The sequence below is a fragment of the Ictidomys tridecemlineatus genome, chromosome 8, assembly GCF_052094955.1.
Source record: "Ictidomys tridecemlineatus isolate mIctTri1 chromosome 8, mIctTri1.hap1, whole genome shotgun sequence".
NCBI classification, from domain to species: domain Eukaryota; kingdom Metazoa; phylum Chordata; class Mammalia; order Rodentia; family Sciuridae; genus Ictidomys; species Ictidomys tridecemlineatus.
This window is the reverse complement of record NC_135484.1, coordinates 124067799-124090565: the sequence shown is the minus strand read 5'-3', so window position 1 is coordinate 124090565 and position 22767 is coordinate 124067799. Positions and strand designations below refer to the sequence as shown.

Below are 22767 nucleotides of genomic sequence, written 5' to 3'. Positions count from 1 at the left end.
TCTGTTTAGTTAGAAAATATAACCCATTAGGTAAAGATCTCATTTTCTGAAGATCAAAATGTACTTGGGTGCTGTGGAGAGCAGGAGGGCTTGTGTGGAGGGAGGGAGGGAGGAGAGCACTTGTGAGAAAAGCCCAGATGGCTTTGACCTCAGACTGAGAAGCCCTTGTTCTGAAGATGCCCTGCAGCATTTGGTCTGAGCCTCCATTAATAAATTCAGTGTCTCTAGAAGAGGGAGGGGCTACACTGATGATTCATTCAGCTCTCATTTGTTGAGTATTGAAGAGATGACACACAGTTTGCATCAAGCATACATCAGAGAAGTGAAAGCAAACCAAAACTGTCAACCCTGTAGAGCCTGTGTTCTATAGGAAAGAGGAAGAAGATACACTCTAAGCACAGTAAATGAGGGCAGTGTTCATGTTCGGTGGTGAGTGTTGTAGGACAGATGTCAGATCGGGTGTGTGAGGACAGGAAATGTGACTGTTTAACTAGAGTGCTCGGCATGGGAAGTATTATCAAGGTGACCTTTGGAGATAGATTTGAAGGACATGAAGGAATTTGTCAGGAGGTTTGGAGGAAGATCTTTCTAGGCAGGAGGAAGCTGCAGTGCAAATGTACCAGGGAAGGATCCTGTGTGTGTTCTGGGGAGAGCAAGGATCTGGGATGTCCTGAGCAGAGTCAGAGAGGCACTCAGAGGCACAGCCAGTCACTGAAGATGGGGAGATTAACAAAAGGAATCATGCATTGAGTGAAGCAGTTTTGAGCAAAGATAGACATGATGAATCTTTTTAAAGCATCACACTAAGTACTGACCTGAGAATACAATTGAGATAGGAGAAATAGCAAGGTAGCAGGGAAACTGTAGGGAAGTAGTCCAATGATGTAGATGTTGGTCACTTCACCTGGTGTTTGAGCAGGGGAAATAGTGGAAATGTTTGGATGTTGCACACATTTTGAAGTAGAACTTTACAGAACTTCCTAATGATCTTAACTGGACTATGAAAAGGAGAAAAAAGAGAATGCCAAAAATTTGTGACACTGTAATCAGAAAGATAAGAGTTGCATCCATGAAGAAGGGAAGGAGTTGTAGTTCAGCAGTAGAGCGCTTGCCTCATACATGTGAGGCACTGGGTTCTATTCTTAACACCGCATATAAATAAGCAAATAAATGTCCATCCACAACTAAAAAAAATTTTTTTTAAAAAAAGGAAGACTGTCAGGACCTTGTGTGAGGACAGGAGTTTTCAGGCACTCAGTGGAGATGTAGAGTGGAGGTGCCATACCAACAGCTGATGATCAAACTACACTTAGGAGATAAAGGCTTGGTGTAAATATGCATCTTATGCTTGACTGGTATCAGTCTGAGACAAAGTATGGTAGAGGTGTCCTTGCTCACTCTCAATTTCTGTACGTGTTTTGTTTAAGGTTGGTAACAAACATTTCAGAATCCAGTGCTAGTGCACTTAGTATATTCATTTGAGTAGCATTTCCCTAGACAGAATAATATTTCAGCATCTACTATGGTGTCAGATTAAAAGCCAGAAGGAATCTGTGGTTCCTGGTGATTTCATTTTTACTTAATGTGATTTTAAGGTTTCCCCTTCCCCTAAAATCAGCTAAAAAGCTATAAAATGGAAGAATCATCCAAAAATAGAGTAGTAAGATAACAATTCTTTAGCTCAAAGTGTAAAGGTACGCAGAAATTCATGGAAAAAAATTACACTTGTCCCAAGGCATTTGCCCAAACTGGAGAAAGCTTAGCTTTAATTAGACTCAGGATACATTATTATGATACATTCCTCTCAGAGCAACCAAGTACCTGAGATAATTAACTTAAAAACAGGAAAGTTTTAATATTCCTAGAAACTAGACAGAACTATTACACAAAAGTAATTAAAGAAATACAAATAAAAAAAGAAAAACTCAAGATATCACTATTTGCTGATGACATAATTCTATATTTAGAAGATCCAAAAAATTCCACCACAAATGTTCTAGAACTAATTAATGAATTCAGCAAAGTAACAGGATATAAAATCAACACCCATAAATCAAATGCATTTCTATACATCAGCGATGAATACTCTGAAAGAGACACTAGGAAAACTTCCCCATTTACAATAGCCTTAAAAAATACTTGAGAATCAACTTAATGAAAGTGGTGAAAGACCTCAACAATTAAAACTACAGAATGCTAAAGAGAGAAATTGAAGAAGAACTTAGAAGACAGAAACATCTCCCATGTTCTTGGATAGGAAGAATTAATATTATCATAATGGCCATACTACCAAAATTGTGATAAAGATTTAATGCAATTCCTATTAAAATTCCAATGTCATTCTTTATAAAATTGAAAAAATAATCATGAAATTCATTTGGAAAATAAGAGACCCAGAATAACCACAGCAATCTTAGCAAGAAGAGTGAAGCAGGACGCATCACAATAACAGACCTTAAACTGTACTACAGAGCAATAGTAACAAAACCAGCATGGTATTGTCACCAGAGTAGACATGTAGACCAATGGTACAGAATATAACACACAGAGACAAACCCACATAAATATAGTAATTTCATATTAGACAAAAGCACCAAAAACATACAATAGAGAAAAGGTAGCCTCTTCAATAAATGGTGCTGGGAAAACTGGAAATCCATAAGTTACAAAATGAAATTAAAGCCCTCTCACCCATCACAGAACTCAACTCAAAGTGAATTAAAGACTTAGGCACTAGAACATAAACTCTGCACCTAATAGAGGAAAAAGTGGGCCCAAATCTTGGCAGCTTAGGACCTGACTACCTTAACATGACTTTTAAAGCACAAGAAATAAAATCAAGAATTAATAAATGGGATAGATTCAATAAAAGGTTCCTTCTCAGCAAAGAAAACAATCAATAACATGAAGAGATGGCCTACAGAATGGGAGAAATCTTTACCACATGCACATCAGATAAAGTACTAATCTAAATCTCTGGAATACATACAGAATTTAAAAAAAAAAACAAAATCAATAAATGGGATAAGGAACTGAACAGACATCTCACAGAAGAAGATATACAATTGAACAACAAATACATAAAAAAAAGTTCAACATCTCTAGCAATTAGAGAAATGCAAATCAAAACTAAGATTTTATCTCACTCTAGTCAGATTTTCAAGAACACAAGCAACAATAAATGTTGGTGAGAATGTGGGGGGAAAGGTACACTCATATATTGTTGGTGGGACTGCAAATTAGTGTAATCACTTTGGGAAGCAGTATGGAGATTCATGAGAAAACTTGGAATGGGGCAGACACCTGCCAGAGCCCAGCCTCTGGCACAGTACCAGCAGACTACCACAGGATTCCAGGCCCAGTCCAGATCTGTCCACAGCAACTTTCACAGGTCTCTGGTTCAGGGTAGGTTTGAGTTTGGCTCCCCGACACCTTGGAGTCTAAGCCCACTTCCATCTTGGGACACTGCAGCCATCACCATAGCCTTCCCCATGCAGTAGCCACTAACTTTTTGACAGCAGACAGGGCTGAATAAAGACAAAGTATACAATCTGGAAAATAAAGTTGATCACACAGAAGCAGCTGCATCTCAGAGCAGGCATCCCAAAGGGAGTGTGAGGCTCATCCTTTCCGCCCCATCTCTGTATGACATAGCTTCCATCTTGGGGCACCTTAACTATTGTCTCGAGTAACCTCAGCTATTGACACCATCACCTTAAGATGCAGTAGCATACATCGAGGGACACCAGCAGGGTCTGCAAGCCCAACATCAAGGTGAGGTACAGACAATCTGCACAGGTACTAATAATATAAGGAAGAAACTAATATCTCAGATCCAAACTGCAAGAAAGGAAGACACATAGACAACATGAAAAAAAGGAGAAAAGTGCCCCCAAACAAACCAGGATACTATAATAACAGAACCTATGGACAGCAAAGTTGGTGATTTGTCAGAGAAGGATTTCACAAGGCTTATAATGAAAATGATCTGTGAATTAAAGAATGAACTAAATGAGCAAACACAGGCAAAAATTGATTACTTCAACACAGAGATGAGAGAGCAAATACAGGTAGCAAAAGATTACTTCAAGAGAGAGATAGAGATTCTGAGAAAAAAAAACATCAGAAATCCTTGAAATGAAGGATACAATAAATCAAATGAAAAACTCAATAGAAAGCATAACCAACAGACTAGATCACTTGGACGAAAGAATGTCAGATAATGAAGACAAAGTATACAATCTGGAAAATAAAGTTGATCATACAGTGAAGATAGTAAGAAACTGTGAACAGAACATCCAAGAATTATGTGACAGCATCAAAATACCAAATCTAAGATTTATTTGGATAGAGGAAGGCACAGAGATACAAACTAAAGGAATACACAATTTCTTCAATGAGGTAATATCCCAAGCATAAAAAACAAATTCAAAAACCAAATACAAGAGACTAACAGAATGCCAAATGGACAAAATTACAATGGATCTACACCACAGCACATTACAATAAAAATGCCTAGCATACAGAATAAGTATAGAATCTTAAAAGCCATAGAGATAGGAATCAGATCACATACTGGGGGACCAATTCATATCTCAGCATATTTTTCAATCCAGATCCTCATGAAACAACATATACCTAGCTCAGAAAGAAAATGGATGCCAACCAAGAATCTTATATCCAGCAAAACTAAGCTTTAGATTTGATGATGAAATAAAACCCTTCTGTGATCAACAAAAGTTGAAAGAATTTACAACTAGAAAGCCTGCACTGCAGAACATCCTCAGCAAAATATTTGACAAGGAAGAAATGGAAAACAATAATGAAAATTAGCAGAGGGAGGTAATACAATAAAAGAAAATCTAATCAGAGGAGAAATCAAGTCATGTTAAATACCAAATATAAACAAAACTGGCTGGGAATATAAATCATGTCTGAATAATAACCTTGGAGGTTAATGGCCTAAACTCACAAAAGACATAGACTAGTACATTGGATAAATATATATATATATATATATATATATATATATATATATATATATATATATATATACTGCCTCCAAGAGACTCATCTCATAGGAAAAGAACATCACTGACTGAAGACGAAGGCTTGGGAAAAATCATACTATGCACATGAACTGTGGAAGCAAGCAGGAGTTTCCATCCTCACATCAAATAAAGTTGACTTAAATCTAAAGTCAATCAAAAACGATTAAAGAAGGAAACTATATACTGCTCAAGGGAACCATACACCAACAAGACTTAATAATTATAAACATATATGCCCCAAACAATGGAACATCTGGTTCATCAAACAAACTCTTCTCAAGTTCAAAAGTCAAATGGATGACAACCCAATAATTTTGGGTGACTTTAACCAACATCTTTCATTACTAGATAGATCTTCCAAACAAAAGCTGAACAAAGAAACTATAGAACTCAATAATACAATCAATAACTTAGACTTAACTAATATATATATATATATATATATATATATATATATATAATATTTTATCCTTCAATGAGAATATACACTTTGTGTCCAGCAGCACATGGATCCTTCTCTAAAATAGGCCATATACTATGCCACAAAAAAACTCTTAGCAAAATGTAAAACAGTAGAGATAGTACACTGCATTCTATCAGATCATAATGGAATGAAATTAGAAATCAATGACAAAATAAGAAATAAAATCCATTCCAACACCTGGAGAATAAATAAGATGCTACTGAATGTACAATGGGTTTCAGAAGACATCAAGAAGGAGCTTAAAAAATTTAGAAGTAAATGAGAGCACAGATACAACATATCAAAATCTCTGAAACAGTATGAAAGCAGTTCTAAGAGGAAAGTTCATTGCATTGAGTTCATTCCTTAAAAAAAAAGTCAACAAATAAATGACTTAACATTACTTCTCAAAGCCCTAGAAAAAGAACAAATCAACACCCAAAATGGTAGAAGACAGGAAATGAAAAAGAAAATATTACAACAGACACTACAGAATTACAGAAGATAATTAGAAATTATTTTGAAAACTTGTACTCCAATAAAATAAAAAATATCAAAGGCAACAACAAACTAAACCTCCAGGCCCATCAACAACTGAAAAAAAAAAACAGACTAGATCAATTGGAAGACAGAATATCAGACAATAAAGACAAACTATACAATCTGGAAAATAAAGTTGACCACACATTGAAGATAGTAAAAAACCATGAAAAGAATATCCAAGAATTATGGGATACCATCAAAAGACCAAAAATAAAAGTTATTGAGATAGGGCTGGGGATGTGGCTCAAGCGGTAGCACGCTCGCCTGGCATTCGTGTGGCCCAGGTTCGATCCTCAGCACCACATACAAACAAAGATGTTGTGTCTGCCGAAAACTAAAAAATAAATATTAAAATTCTCTCTCTCTCTCTCTCTCTCTCTCTCTCTCTCTCAAAAAAAAAAAAGTTATTGAGATAAAGGAAGGCACAGAGATACAAACCAAAGGAATGCACAATCTCTTCAATGAGATAATATCAGAAAATTTCCCAAGCATGAAGAACAAATTCAAAAACCAAATACAAGAGGCTCACAGAATGCCAAATGGACAAAATTACAATGGATCTACACCACAGCACATTATAATAAAAATGCCTAGCCTACAGAATAAGGATAGAATTTTAAAGGCCACAAGAGATAGGAATCAGATCACATATAGGGGGAGACCAATTCATATCGCAACAGATTTTTCAATCCAGGCCCTCAAAGCCAGGAGATCCAGGAACAACATGCCAAGCTCTGAAAGAAAATGGATGCTAACCAAAAATCTTATATCCAGTAAAATTAAGCTTCAGATTTGATGATGAAATGAAAACATTTCATGATAAACAAACATTAAAAGAAATTTACAGTGAGAGACTTGCACTACAAAGCATCCTCAGCAAAATATTCCAGAAGGAGAAAATTAAAAACAATATTGAAAATCAGCAAATAGAGGAATTATACTAAAGGAAAGGCCAATCAAAGAGAAAGCAAGTTAAGTAAAAAAATAATAATAAAAATAAAAAAATAAACCAAAATGTCTGGGAATTCAAATAATATATAAATAATAACCCTGAATTTGAATGGCCTAAACTCATCAACTAAAAGACATAGACTGACAGATTGGATTTTAAAAAATACTGAATAATATGTTGCCTTCAAGAGACTCATCTCACAGGAAAAGATATCCACAGACTGAAGGTGAAAGGGTGGGAAACAACATACCGCTCACATGGACCTTGTGCACAAGCAGGAGTTTTCATTCTCAGATAAAGTGGACTTCAAAACAAAGCTAGTGAAAATGAATTAAGAAGGACATTGCATACTACTTAAAGGATTTATACATCAACAAGATATAACAACCATAAATATCTATGCCCCAAACAATGGGGTATCTATGTATGTCAAACAAACTCTTCTCAAATACAAAAACCAAATAGACCATAACACAATAATACTGGGTGACTTTTAAACACTGCTCTCACCACTAGATAGATCTTCCAAACAAAAGCTAAATGAAGAAATTATAGAATAGTACAATAAAAAATTTGGCCTTAACATACATATATAGAATATACCTTTCATCAATGAGAAAGTACACTTTCTTCTCAGCAGCACATGGATCCTTCTCCAAACTAGACCATGTGTCATGCCACAAAGCAAGTCTTAGCAAATACACACACACAAAATAGAGATACCCTGCATTCTATCTGACGATAATGGAATAAAATTAGATCAATAGTAAAACAAAAAGAGAAAGTACTCCAATACCTGAAGACTAAACAATATGTTAGTGAATGACAAATAGATAAAAGGAGACATAAAGGAGAAAATAAAAAATTCTTAGAGTTAAAATGAGAACTCTGATACAACTTATCAAAATATCTGGGACACTATAAAGGCCATGCTAAGAAGAAAGTTTATTGCATGGAGTTCATTCATTAAAGAAGAAGAACTCAACAAATAAACAACCTGAAATTACAACTCATAGACTTATAAAAAGGAGAACAAACCAACACCAAAAGTAGTAAAAGGTGGGAAATAATTAAAATCGGGGTGGAAATCAATGAACTTGAAAGTAAAGAAACAACTCAAAAGACTGAAAAAGCAAAAAGCTGGTTCTTTGAAAAAGTAGATAAAATTGAATAACCCTTATCCACTCTAATGAAAAGAAGAAGAGAGAAATCTCAAATTACTAAAATTTGTGATAAAAAAGAAATATAATGACAGACACTATTGAAATACAGAAGACAGAAACTATTTTGAAAATTTATACTCCAATAAAATAGAAAACCTCAAAGACACTGACAAATTTCTAGAGGCATATTGCCAACCCAAACAGGGTCAAGTGGAAATACACAATTTAAACAGATCAATTCAAGCAAGGAAATAAAAGGCAGCATCAAAAGCCTACCAAACAAAAAAATCTGTGGATCAGATGTATTCACAACTGAGTTCTACAAAAAATACAAAGAAGAATTAACACCAATACTCCTCAAATTATTCCATGAAATACAAAAGAAATAAAACTTTCTAAACTCATTCTACAAAGCTACTATCATCCTGATACCAAAACCAGGCAGAGATACATGAAGGAAAGAAAATTTCAGACTAATATCCATGATGAATATTGATGCAAAAATTCTCAATATGATTCTGGAAAATTGCATACAAAAATATACTTAAAAATAGTGCACCATGATCAAATGTGGTTCATTCTAGGAATGCAAGTTTTGTTTAACATACTGAAATCAATAAATATAATTTATCACATCAATAGACTTAAAGATAATATCAATTGATTCAAAGAAAGCATTTGACAATATACAACACCCTTTTATGTTCAAAACACTAGAAAAACTAGGGATGGTAGAAACATACCTCAACATTGTAAAAGCTATCTATGCTAAGTCCAAGGCCAACATCTTTCTAAATAGAGGAATTGCAACATTCCCTCTAAAAGCTGGAAGAAGACAGGGATGCGCTCTTTCACCACTTCTATTCAACATAATCCTTGAAACTCTAGCCAGAGTAATTAGAAAGACATAAGGAATTAAAGGGATACAAATAGGATAAGAAGAAATCAAAATATCACTATTTGATGATGACCTGATTCTACACTTAGAGGATTAAAAACTACACCTGAAAAGTATTAGAATTAATTAATGAATTCAACAAAGTAGCAGGATATAAAATCAATAACCATAAATCAAATGCATTTCTATACATCACTGTTGAATCTTCTAAAACAAAAATTAGAAAAACTCCCCATTTCCAATACCCTCAAAAACTACTCAAATACTTAGGAATCAATGTAAAGAAACAGGTGAAAGACCTCTACAATGAAAACTACAGAACACTAAAGAAAGAACTTGAAGAAGACCTTAGAAGATGGAAAGAGCCCCCATGTTCTTGGATAGGCAAAGTTAATATCGTCAAAATGGCCATACTACCCAAAGTGCTATACAGATTCAATGCAATTCTAATTAAAATCCAACATCATTCCTTATAGAAATAGAAAAAGCAATCTGAAATTCATTTGGAAAAATAAGAGAACCAGACTAGCCAAAGCAATCCTTAGCATGAAGAGTGAAGCAGGAGGCATCACAATACCAGACTTTATACTACAAAGCTATAATAACAAAAGTGGCATGATATTGGCACCAAAGCAGACATGTAGACCAATGGTACAGAATAGAAGACACAAGAGACAGAGACAAACCCACATAAATATAGTTATCTCAATCTAGACAAAGGAGCCAAAAACATACATTGGAGAAAAGATAACCTCTTCAACAAATGGTGCTGGGAAAACTGGAAATCCATATGCAGCAAAATAAAATTAAACCCCTATCTCTCGCCATGCACAAAACTCAACTCAAAGTGGATCAAGGACCTAGGAATTAGTCTAAAGACCCTGCACTTATTAGAGAAAAAAGTAGGCTCAAATCTTCATCATGTTGGTTAAGCCCTGATTTCCTTAAAAAGACTCCTAAAACACAAGAAATAAAATAAAAAAATAATAAATGGGCTGGAATCAAACTAAAAAGCTTCTTCTCAGCAAAAGAAACAATCACTGAGATGAACATAGAGCCTCCATTTAAGGAGCAAATTTTTGCCACAAGTACATCAGATAGAGCACTAATCTCCAGTATATATAAAGAACTCAAAAATCTTACCACCAAGGAATAAACAACCCAATCAGTAGTGGGTTAAAGAGCTGAAGATACACTTCTCAGAAGAAAATATACATTCGATCAACAAATATATGAAAAAATGTTCAACATTTCTAGTAATTAAAGAAAGGCAAATCAAAATTATTCTTAAGATTTCATCTCACTCCAGTCAGAATGTCAGTTATTAAGAATACAGACAACAATAAATGTCGACAATCACATGAGGGAAAAGGCACACTTATACACTGCTGGTGGAACTGCAATTTGGTGCAACCAATCTGGGAAGTAGTATGGAGATTCCTTAGAAAACCTGAACTGGAACCACCATTTGACCCAGCTATCCCACTCTTTGGTCTACACCCAAAGGACTTCAAATCAGCACACCTAGTAAAGCAGCCACATCAGTGTCCATAGCAGCTCAATTCACAATAGCTAAACTCTAGGAGCGACATAATAGATGAATGGTATGTGGTATATATACACAATGAAATATTACTCAGATTAAAAGAGAATAAAATCATGGCATTTGCAGGTAAATTGGTGGAGTAGGAGAACATCATGCTAAGTGAAGTAAGCCACTCCACAAACCAAAGGCCAATGTTCTCTCTGGTAAGTGGATGCTGATCCATAGTGGGGGAGGGTGGAGGCATGGAAAAATGGAGGAACTTTGATTGGGTAAGGGGAGGGAAGGTGGGAAGGTTTCATGGGGGCAGAAAAGATGGAGGAATGGCATGGACATCATTACCCTAGGTACATTTATGACTGCACATAGGGTGTGGAGCTGCATCATGTACAACCAGAGAAATGAAAAGTTGTGCTGCAATTGTGTACAATGAATCAAAATGCATCTTCTGTCATAAATACCTAACTAAAATTAATTAATTAAATAAATAAATAATTTGGAACAAAGCTTCCATCTCCTTTTTCTCAGAGAACAGTTGGTCCCTCGGTCAGCAATGCCTTCCCTTAGCTGAAGCCCCAATCAGACCTTTATCTGAAGCCTTTCCCTTGTCATAACCCTGCTCACTTAAATTAATGTTCAATCTACCCCCCCCCCATGATTCAGACATTCCCTTCTCTAGTCTCATAACTGCAGGGCTCCCCATCCCTTCTCCTTCAGGCCTGTGCTCACCTCTCAGTAAAGTGTATGCTGTGGATAACAATGAAAATTACCACCATCTCCCTCATCTCCCCTGCTTTCTAGTTTTTCTCTAACTCATCATGTTTTCCAACACTCCTGATTTTTACTTCAGGCTAGTTGTTCTGTAACATTTTTGTCTTCCATCTGAAGGTAAGTTCCACCAGGGCACCAATATTTTTAAAATATTTTATTTGTTTTATTTAGTTACACATGACAGTAGAATGTATTTTTGACACATCATACATAAATGAAGTATAACTTCTCATTTGTCTGGTTGTATATGATGTAGAGTTACATAGGTATGTAATCATATGTGCACATAGGATAATAATGTCCAGTTTATTCTACTATCATTTATAACCTGAAGCACCCTACCCCCACCCATTCCCCTCTGTCTAGTCCAAAATACCTCTATTTTTCTTGTCCCCCTTCATGATAAATTATCACACACATATCAGAGAAAACCTTGGGCCTTTGGTTCTTTGAGATTGTCTATTTTACTTAGGATAATATTCTCCAATTTCATCCATTTACTGGAAAATGTCATAATTTCATTCTTCTTCATGGCTGAGTAATATTCTGTTGTGTCTATATACCACAGTTTCTTTATCCATTCATCTATTGAAGGGCATCTAGTTTGGTTCCATAGTTTAGCTATTGTTAATTGAGCTATTATGAACATTTATGTGATGTGTCACTATAGTATGCTGATTTTAAGACCTTTGGGTATAAACCAAAATTGGGATGACTAAGTTAAATGGTTGTTCCACCCCAAGTTTTCTTAGGAATTTCCATACTGCTTTCCAGAGTATGCAGTCCCACCAGCACTGTATGAGTGTACCTTTTTTTCCTCCACATCCTGTCAATAGTTATTGTTGCTTGTATTCTTGATGGTTGTCATTATGACTGGAGTAAGATGGGATCTCTGTGTAGCTTTGATTTGCGTTTCTGTAATTGCTAAAGATGTTGAACCTTTTTTCATATATTTGTCGATTGATTTTATTTCTTCTTCTGTGAAGTGTCTGTTCAGTTTCTGAGCCCATTTATTAATAGTTTTTTGTTTTGTTTTGTCTTTGCTTTGTTTTTGGCATAAAGGTTTTGAGTTCTTTATATACTTTGGAATTTAATGTTCTATCTGAGGTATGCATGATAAAGATTTTTTTCCATTTTGTAGGCTCTCTCTTAACATTATTAATAGTTTCCTTTGAAGTGAACAAGTCTTTCAGTTGGAATCCATCCCATTTATTGATTCTTTATTTCATTTCTTGCAATTTAGGAGTCTTGTTAAGACAGTCATTTGCTAAGCTGACATTCTGGAAATTTAGGCCTACTTTTTCTTCTGTTGATCACAGGTCTCTGGTCTAGTTCCTAAGTCTTTGATTCACTTTGAGTTGACTTTTATGCAGGGTGAGAGATAGGGGTTTAATTTCATTTTGCTGCACTTGGATTTCCAGTTTTCCCAGCACCATTTGTAGAAGATGCTGTCTTTTATGATTTTTGCCTTTTTGTCTAGTATGAGATAACCTTAATTATGTGGGTTTGTCTCTGTGTCTTCTATTCTGTACCATTGTTCTATATATCAGTTTTGGTGCCAAAGCTATGCTGTTTTCATTACTATGGCTCTTTAGTATAATTTAAGCTGTAGTATTGTGATGCCTCTTGCTTCACTATTCCTGATAAGGATTGCTTTGGCTATTCTGGGCCTCTTATTTTTCCAAATGAATATCATGATTGCCTCTTCTATTTCTATGAAGAATGTCATTGGGATTTTAATAGGAATTGCATTAAAACTGTATAAGACTTTTGGTACTATGGCCATTTTGACAATGTTAATTCAGCCTATCCAAGAACATAAGAGATCTTTTCATCTTCTCAGGTCTTCTTCAATTTCTTTCTTTAGTCTTCTATAGTTTTCATGGTAGAGGTCTTTTGCTTATTTTGTTAAATTGATTCCCAAGTCTCCCTTCCCAGGCTTCTGAGAATAGGGTAGTTTTTCTAATTTCTCTTTCAGTAGTTTCATCTGATGTATAGGAATGAATTTGATTTATGGGTATTAATTGTATATCCTGATACTTTGCTGAATTCATTTATTAGCTCTAGAACATTTCTGGCGAAATTTTTTTAATCTTCTAAATACAGATTCATGTCATCAGCAAAAGTGATAATTTGAGTTCTTCTTTTCCTGATCATATCCCCTTAATTTTTATGTCTAACTGTTCTGGCTAGAATTTCAAGGACAATGCTGAATAAAAGTGGTGAAAGGGGGCATCCCTGTATTCTTCCAGTTTTTAGAAGGAGCGCTTTCAATTTGTCTCCATTTAGAATAATTTTGGCCTTGGGTTTAGCATATACAGCTTTTGCAATGTTGAGATACTTTCCTATTTTACTAGTTTTTCTGGTGTTTTGAATAAGAAGAGGTGCTGTATTTTGTTAAATGCTTTCTCTGCATCTATTGAGATAGCCATATGATTCCTGTCTTAAATCTATTGATGCAATGAATTATGTTTATTGATTTTCATATGTTGAACCAACCTTGAATCCCTAGGATGAACACAATACTATTTTTTAAATATATTTTTGTATGCAGTTTGCCAGAATTTTATTGACAATTTTGCATGAATATTCATCAGGGATATTCATCTGAAGTTTTCTTTCCTTGATATGTCTTTTTTTTTTTTTTTGGTTTTGGTATCATACTGATACTAGCTTCATAGAATGAGTTTGAAAGGGTTTCCTACTTTTCTATTTCATGGGGTAATTTGAGAAATATACATATTAATTCTTCTCTGTAGGTCTTGTAGAACTCTGCTGAGAATCCATATGGTCCTGAGATTTTCTTAGTTGGTAGGCTTTGATGGTGCCTTCTATCTCATTGATTGAAATTGATCTATTAAAATTGCACATGTCCTCATGGTTCAGTTTGGATAGGTGATATGTCTCTAGGAATTTCGATGTCTTCAAGATTTTGTATCTTATTGGAGTATAAATTTTCAAAATAATTTCTGATTATCTTCTTTATTTCAGTGGTGTCCATCATGATTTTTCCTTTTTCATCATGAATTTTAGTAATTTAAGTTTTCTCTCTCTCTTGGTTAGTGTGGCTAAGCATTTATCAATTTAATTTATTGTTTTCAAAGAGCCAACTTTTTGTCAATTTTTTGAATTGTTTCTTTTGTTCCAATTTCCTTGATTTCAGCTCTGATTTTAATTATTTCTTCTCTTATGCTTTTTTTTTGTGTTCAGAGACCAAGGGCTTTGGGATATAATGTTTTTTATTTGGACAATCTCTATTCTTTTAATGAATGAGCTCAATGCAGTGAACTTTTCTCTTAGAACTGCTTTCATAGTGTTTCAGAGATATTGATATGTTGTATTAGTGTTCTGATTCACCTCTAAGTATTTTTTAAATTTATCTCAGATTTCTTCTGCTACTCATTCATCACTCAATAGCCTACTGAGATTGGAAGTTTTCAGCAGAAAAGAGAGAATCCAGGGAAACAGGTAAGAGAGAAGAAAACATACATGAAAAAAAAGTTTAAATTAGAAATAAAAGAACACAAAACTAAAATATACTAATCAGCCATCCTAGTTCAGAAAAAAACTAATCCATGTAAAATAACTGGCTTCAAAATAGCTAGTGATGAGAAGGAATGAAAAAAAAATAGGAAACTGTATAAATGTCCATGTACGATTATGGTCACAATTAAACACTGAAATGAATTTTTTTAAAAAAAATCTTTATGAAAATTTAAAGAATTGTTTCTGTTTGTGTTCAAAATATTCTGAGCTTCTCTTCACAGCAGTTTATGTGGGATCTTCTAGAGTGTGATGTTCCACCCTCTGGATCACTCTAGTGAGAGAGGGAGCGGTGATCCCATCGGCAGAGTTCCTGGAGGCAGGGGTTTAGGCCTTGGCAGGCTCCAGGCTCTTTTCTGAAGGCTAATTGGTCTGGAGATTTTGAATCAGCAGAACTCAAGTGTTGAGTACTTGCTGGTCCATGCTGGAGGACTTTAAACCAAGACTCCCCTGGGTTCCACTTATGTGGCTGGGGAGCCAATTCTTTGTTCCCTATGTCACCTCCAGATCCCATATTTTCTGTTTTCAGGTTCAGTCTCCAAACAATTTCTCCCACCCATGCCCTTCTGAGTTACCAACCTGATGCATCTCTCCCAGCTAGTCCTGCAAGCAGTTGGTTTGGAGGGATAGGGGTAGAGCTGGGTGGGTTTCCATGACCAGTTGTCACTTGTGTAAACCTCTCTCCCCGTTTGATTTTTTTCTGGTTACCTCATGCATTTTGCATGTACTGGGCCTGTATTTTGGGCTAAATTCCAGTTTTCCAGGAATCCACCTCCTCAGTTGCTGGCCCCCATGCTGCAGAATGTTGGGTTTTTTTGTTTTGTTTTGTTTTGTTTTTGGTCCTCTGCATGCTTCCTGGAAAGAGATGGTGGCTTCTTTTCCCCACACATACATATCATGCAGTGTGTCCTTCAGGTTTGTTGGGCAATGTCCTTGGTCTCTGAACACTTTGTACCCAGACATGCCTTAGACCTTCCAAAAATATGAGTTTCTTTCAGTCCCTTATCCCTCTATTATGCTCACAAAGGGACCTCTCTAAAGGAGCTTCTGGCCCAACTATGGCAGAGGCTGTGCTAATGGGGAATTTTTTTCTTATTGCATTCAACCTCCTGTGTCTCTAGTCTTCGTTGAATTCCAGTTTTATATTCCACTGAAGTACCTCACCCACATGCCTTTTTTGGTTCACCCACAATGTGGAGAAGCTGTCTGTCTGCATTCTTAGTTTCATGCCACAGAGCAGCCAGGAACTCAACCTCCTCTACTCCAACATCTTGGATCTCCTCCGCAACATGTGTACTTTGACATGTTTTTGAGCATCATCTGATTTTATTTCTGTAGTTTTGTCTCTGAAACTTCTATTACATCGGTTTTCATATCTGTTTTGATGCCAATACCATGCTGTGTCATTACTAATAGTTCTGTAGTATAATTTGAGATTGGGTATTATGCTGCCTCCAACATTGCTCTTATTGATCAGAATTGCTTTGTCTATTCTGAGTCCTTTATTCTTCCAGGTAAAATTTAAGACCATTTTTCCTAGTTCTGTGAACAATCACATTGGTATTTTGATGGAGATTACATTGAATATATAGATCACTTTTGATAATATGGCCATTTTGACAATATTAATTCTAACTATTCAAGGATGTGAAAGGTCTTTCCAATTTCTAGTGTAATCTTTAATTTTTTCCTCAGTGTTTTATTATTTTTTGCATGCCAATAATTAAAATTTTCATTAAATAGAAAATAGAAAACATTACCATAACAAGTTGTAGGAGACCATGGAAGAAATCAAAAGTACATTTAATATCTGTAATGGTAGTGTTTTTCTAATTTTTGAACAATAGGTCCACATCTTCATTGTGCACTGGGTCCTGCATATTGTGATTTTTCATCACTCTTACTTCCTTCAAGCCTTCTTTATCCTAACCCCCTTCCTTCTACAACCTTTGGAGGATTCCCATTGATTGTCACTGCTTTGAAGAGAACAACTGCTCTCCTGGTTTCTCTGTTGCTTCACTTATGGGATCTAGAACTGAACCAAAACTGAATTCATGGGCTCCATGGGTACTAGAGGAAAGTCATCTGCAACAATGGAGGATGACTTGATTCTCAGTTTCCTACTAACCTTGACTTGTCTTGGAGAAGCAGTCAAATGTTGGAAAGGTGCTATTGGATTTCCCTTGAATTGTTGCATATGTATAAATGCTCAAAATGTAATAATTAATTTAAAGGGGGAAAAACATTTAATTAGGGGAAATTTGATACAAAATGTCAGTGTTAACAAAAAATTTAAGTAACAAGCTTAGTTATAAATGGCAAGCTGTGGAACCACAGACATTAGAGGTACCACTATTTTAAACATTTTCCATTAGAAATAACCAGTATAGCTGTTATACTGGCATATTTAAAGCAACTAAATATGCTGTTAACATGAATCTCAGACTATGCTACCAAAGACATTATTTTCTTTTGAGGAGGCCATGTTGAGGATGGAACCATGGGTCTCTTGCATGGTTTGACAGCACACTACCACTGAGCCACATCCTTAGCGCTCCAAAGACTTTATAGCACTAGTATTTCAAGACATCTCTCACCTCCTTGTTTAGATTAATGTATGCCCAGTTTTCTTTTTTTTTTTTCTCTGTGTTTTTTAGGCTATTTTGAGGGAATTGTTTTCCCGATTTCTTTCTCCACAGGTTGATTATTCATGTATTGTTTTTGTATGTTGATATTTTATCTTGATATTTTGCTAAAGTTATCAGTTGTAGGTGTGTGGTGTTTGGGGGGGTCTTCTAAGTATAGAATCAAATCATCAGCAAATAGAGATAATTCAACTTTTTTTTTTCTATTTGTGTCCCTTTAAATTCTGTCTCTTGTCTAATTGCTCTGGCTAGAGTTTTAAGTACTACATTGAATAGGAATGTTGAGAATGAACATCCTTGTCTTATTCCTGATATTAGAAGAAATACTTTCAGTTTTTCACCATTTACTATGGTGTTGGCTTTGAGTTTAACTTATATACAAGAAACTTACCTAAGCAAGTTCTTTTAACTTCCTCTATCCTTAGTTTCCTCAGTGTTTTTCAACATGAATGGGTACTGGGTTCTGTTGAAGGTTTTTTCCTGAACATACTGAGATGATCATGTGATCTTTGTCCTTAGTTCTCTTTATGTCAAGTATTGCATTTATTGATTTGCATATGTTGAACCAGACTTGTATCCCTTGATGAAACTCTTGTGTACAATTTCTCAATGCCCACTTATCATTATCATTATTTTTTTTTAATTGTGTAATTTCTTTTCTGGTATTACTTTTAGTCATCCAAATCATCTATAGATTTATAGTGTATATTATTAGTTTTTAATTTCTAAGAATTTATTTGGGTTTTGTATATAATTGTACATGAATCCATTACTTGTTCAAAAATATTATATATTTCACATGTTATAGCATTTATTGAGAATAATGGTAGTGGATCAAGTAAAGAAGTTGGGACCAGTTGGAATCTCTCCACAGTTTACTCAGAACAACAGTTCTCAAAGTGTGATCTGAGGAGTCCTTGGAGCTATTCAGATTTTTGCACAGGATTCATATGATCAAAAAGTATTTTTATAGTGTCACTAAAACATTACTTACACTGAAGTAAAACTTGGCAAAATGGAAGTCAAGGTACAAAATTACAATAGTAGTCATTGTATTTCTGAGCATGTTTTATCTGCACAAGAGAAAATTCAAGTTTACTTAAACATGTCCTATTTGAAGCTATAAAAATTATTAACTTTATTAAATCTCCATTTGAATTCACATTATATAGAATGAAAAGTACAAATAAAACACTTCGGCTACATTGCAAAGTAGGGTGTTTGTCTCAACAAAAGCCATTTGGTGAGTTGTACTAGCCCCATTTTGATGGAATACCATTTCTACTACATAAAATGAATGACAGAAAAAACTATTCTTTAGACTTCAATATTTGGTCAACATTCTAAAAAATGACCTGAACCTGTCTCTTCTAGATTGTCCACTAACGGTAATATTTTCAATGATTAAATGTGCACTCTTAGAAGAAAATCAGAATCTGGGAAAAATCTAAATCCACCACTATGAACTTGATAGATTCCCCAATGCTTACAACACTTTCTGGTGAAATCTGTGGTATTATCAACATGTGACCTCTGGATTAATTGCTAATGTATGTACACTGGAAGGTCTATATAACTTTATAGAACAATGTATGCTTTTAAAAAAATCATGCATTAACACAAGATCAATTCAATGTGCAAGACTCACCCACAGCACTTCATGCAGAAAAATATGAACTATTCAATGATAAGGTTTCAAGGTCCATATGTCAAAGAACTTTTTTAAGAAGCTAACACGTGTGTCAATTTAGTGTGGTACCAAAGACAAAGACCCATTGTTACCTAAAACATTATTTTAAAAGATTCTTCTCACATATTAGTGTGAGGCTGCATTTTTTGTTTCAAACAAAATTATTAGTTAAATGTAGAATATATGAACATGTGGCCGTTTTCTAAAAAAAAAAAACAAAAACAAATTAAAAGTACTTTAAAACTGTAAAAAAAATAAAAGATCCACTCTTCTAAATAAATCTTTGTTTTGAATAAGAGTATTTCCTCTTTCAACTATTATTTCTGCTGACATCTTCTGAGTGAATAAAATATCGTCTTTAAATGGAATTAATTTCTAACTGAAAAACACACTCCACATAAACATGTTTACCTTTGGAGCATAAAAAGATCCTAAAACCAAACCCTTCCAAACTCACTGACTGGGCTTTGTGATAAAGGCACACTGTGAAGGAGAAGTGGTCAGGGCAAAGTCCCAGGTCCCTGGGCCTGGCTCTCAGGGTCTAGAGCTGTGTCTGGGGTGTGGATGTGGAGCACTGGGGAGTCCCCTTCTCCCTGGCATTTCTCTTCTCCCTCTCCCAACCTGGACCAGGTTTTTCTGCCTGGACACTCCTGAAGCAGCCCACTGTCTCACTCCCATTGCCTGTCTAGCTCCCAGAGAAGCCATTCAGCATAACCAGGGTTCAGGTTTCAAAGTCCCCACCCACCTGCCAGGATGAAGAATCTCCACAGCAGTGGAGGATGAGGGTGATGGCACCCCGAACCCTGCTCCCACTGCTATTGGGGGCCCTGTCCCTGGCCGAGACCTGGGCAGGTGAGTGCGGGGTCAGGAGGAAACCAGACTCCAAGGGAGGAGCAAGGGTACAGTCCCCTAAGCACACAGGACCCTGGGAATTAGCGTACTCTCTAATTTGGTCCAGTTCCTCCCCAGCGTGCAGATGCTCGTCCTGATCCCTCCACTCTGGCCCCTAAGTCCTGTCCTCACGCGTGCCTTCACCCCCTTAGTGTCTCTAGAGTCCCCTCCTCTCCTCCTGGTGTCCTCAACATGGGACCTGGCATCTAGCTGCAGGAGGAAGGTCGCGGGGTCTAGTCTCTCCCTCCCCCCAGGCTCCCACTCCATGAGGTATTTTCACACTGTCATGTATTTTTCTGGCCACTGGAAGCCCCGCTTATCTCCGTGGGTTTCATGGATGACACACAGTTCCTGAGCTTCCACAGCAAGCTGAGAATCCCAGGGAGGAGCCTCCAGCAGGGTGGATGGAGCAGGAGGGGTTGGAGTATTGGGACACTAACAGGGATTTGCAAGAGCACTACAAAGAATTATGGGGTGGAGTTTAACACCATGCTGGGCTGCTACAACCAGAGCAAGGGCGGTGAGTGACCCCCAGGCCCCTGGCAAAGATCACACCCCTCAAGCCCCTCAGGCATGGTCCCCAGTCTTTAGGGATTTCCCGGTCTGCAGTTCACCCCAAGGCTGAGACCAGGTCCACCCAGAAAGTGATCACAGCGACTGCGACCAGGTTTCGGTTTCAGTTTAAGGGAAAACCCCCACAGGGTGGGCAGAGTGGGGATGCTGCTGACCACGGGGACCTAGACAGGCTCTAACACCCTCCAGAGGATGTCTGGATGTGACTTAGGGCCTGATAGACACTTCCTTCAAGGGTTCACCCAGTAAGCCCACGATGGGGAGGATCACCTTGCCCTGAACAAGAACCTGAGCTCATGGACTGCTGCAGACTCTGTAGCTCAGATCACCCAGCACAAGCGGGAGGAGGAAGGTGTGGCACAGGGATTTCAGGCCTACCTGGAAGGGGAGTGCGCAGAGTCCCTCACCAGACATGTGGAGAAAGGAAAGGAGACACTGCAGCACTTAGGTATGAGGGGCTGCGGGACTTCTGCCTGAGCTCCTAGGAGCTCTCTGCCCACTTCCCACAAGGAGGGGAGGAGAAAGACGCCCATGCTAGAACACCACCAGCTCCTTTCCAGAAGGAAGTGAGTCAGCCTGGAGTCCCAGGTGCTATACTGGAGAGGAACTGAAGGCTGCTCTGTGGACAAGTAAGAGAGCCAGTCTCTTTCCCTGGCTGGTGGGAAAGACAATACATAACTCACCATGTTCCCTGGAAGCACCTTGGCATCATGAAGGGACTTTCTATCAGGTGTTTGTCTCAGTTCCAGCCTAGGGTCTTTGGGGTCTGACTGCAGCTTATCAGCCTCCACCCAAACCAGAAACTGAAGTCCCTGTCAGGCACCTTGACCCTTGTAAGAGGGTTGTCTCAACCTGATTCTAGAACTTTCCAAGGTATAGAAGATTATGCCAGAAGCCCGAGTCCAGGCTTATGTTTTGGGTTTATGCTCCCTCCTCCACTCCAATCCTGTGGTGCATTCTCCTGATGGACATGTGAGCACTGCTTCAGTGGCCCAGGAGCAGTAATGCAAGAATGTCTGAATTTCCCTTTTCTTCCTCTCAGTCCCTCCAAAGACAAGTGTGACTCACCACACTAGCCCTGAAAGAGACTTCACTCTGAGGTGTTGGGCCCTGGGCTTCTATCCCAAGGAGATCACCCTGAACTGGCAACGAGATGGGGAGGACCAGACCCAGAAAATGGAGCTTGTGGAGACCAGACCTGCAGGGGATGGAAACTTCCAGAAGTGGGCAGCTGTGGTGGTGCCTGCTGGAGAGGAGCAGAGATACACTTGCCATGTGCATCATGAGGAGATGCCTGAGCCCCTCACCCTGAGATGGGGTAAGGAGGGGGTGAGGGCACAGAGTCTCTTTTCAGAAAAGCAGTAGGCATTCTGGAGACTCTCAGCAGTGTGGAGACAGAGCTGCAGATTAGGGTCCCTCACCTGACTTCTCCTTCCAGAGCCACCCCCTCAGCCCATCATCCCCATCATGGGAACTCTTGCTGGCCTGGTCCTCCTTGGCACCACTGTTGCTGGGGTGACTTTTGTCTGTGGAAGAAGAAGAACACAGGTAGGAAAAGTGCAGGGTCTGAATTTTTGTCCCACTGGTGGTTTTAAGTACCTGGTAGAAGTGTACCCTGCCTTGTTTAGTGGGAAATAATATCTTCACAAACATGTTTACCCAGCTGGACCCTGTTTACTCTTTGTAAAGCACATAGAAACTAAAGGACAATTTATCCTTCTGATGTTTGTGGTGAAGAGGACCTGATTCCCATCATTTAGAGGCCAGAGGGGAATTTCTCTGCTGAGGAAAGATCTCCAAGAGAGCAATTCACTCCATCCCTATCCATCTCCTTTCTTCTTGTCTCCTGATCCTTCCCTGCATTTGCAGTCACAGTTCTGGAATCTTCCACAGAGTCCAGGACTAGGGGGTTTCTTCAAGACCTGTCTCCAACCTATTCTCTCACAGGATATTTTCTTCCCACAGGTGGAAAATGAGGGACCTATGCTCCAGCTGCCTGTAAGTATGAAGAACAGTGATCCCTGAGACGCTTGGGGTAGTG

General features: G+C 37.4%; 1 pseudogene; it reads left to right on the top strand.

Annotated features, from left to right (window-relative positions):
* The first annotated feature begins 20041 nt into the window (after window positions 1-20041).
* On the top strand, window positions 20042-22744 carry LOC101975735 (class I histocompatibility antigen, Gogo-OKO alpha chain-like; annotated as a pseudogene).
* The last annotated feature ends 23 nt before the right edge of the window (window positions 22745-22767 follow it).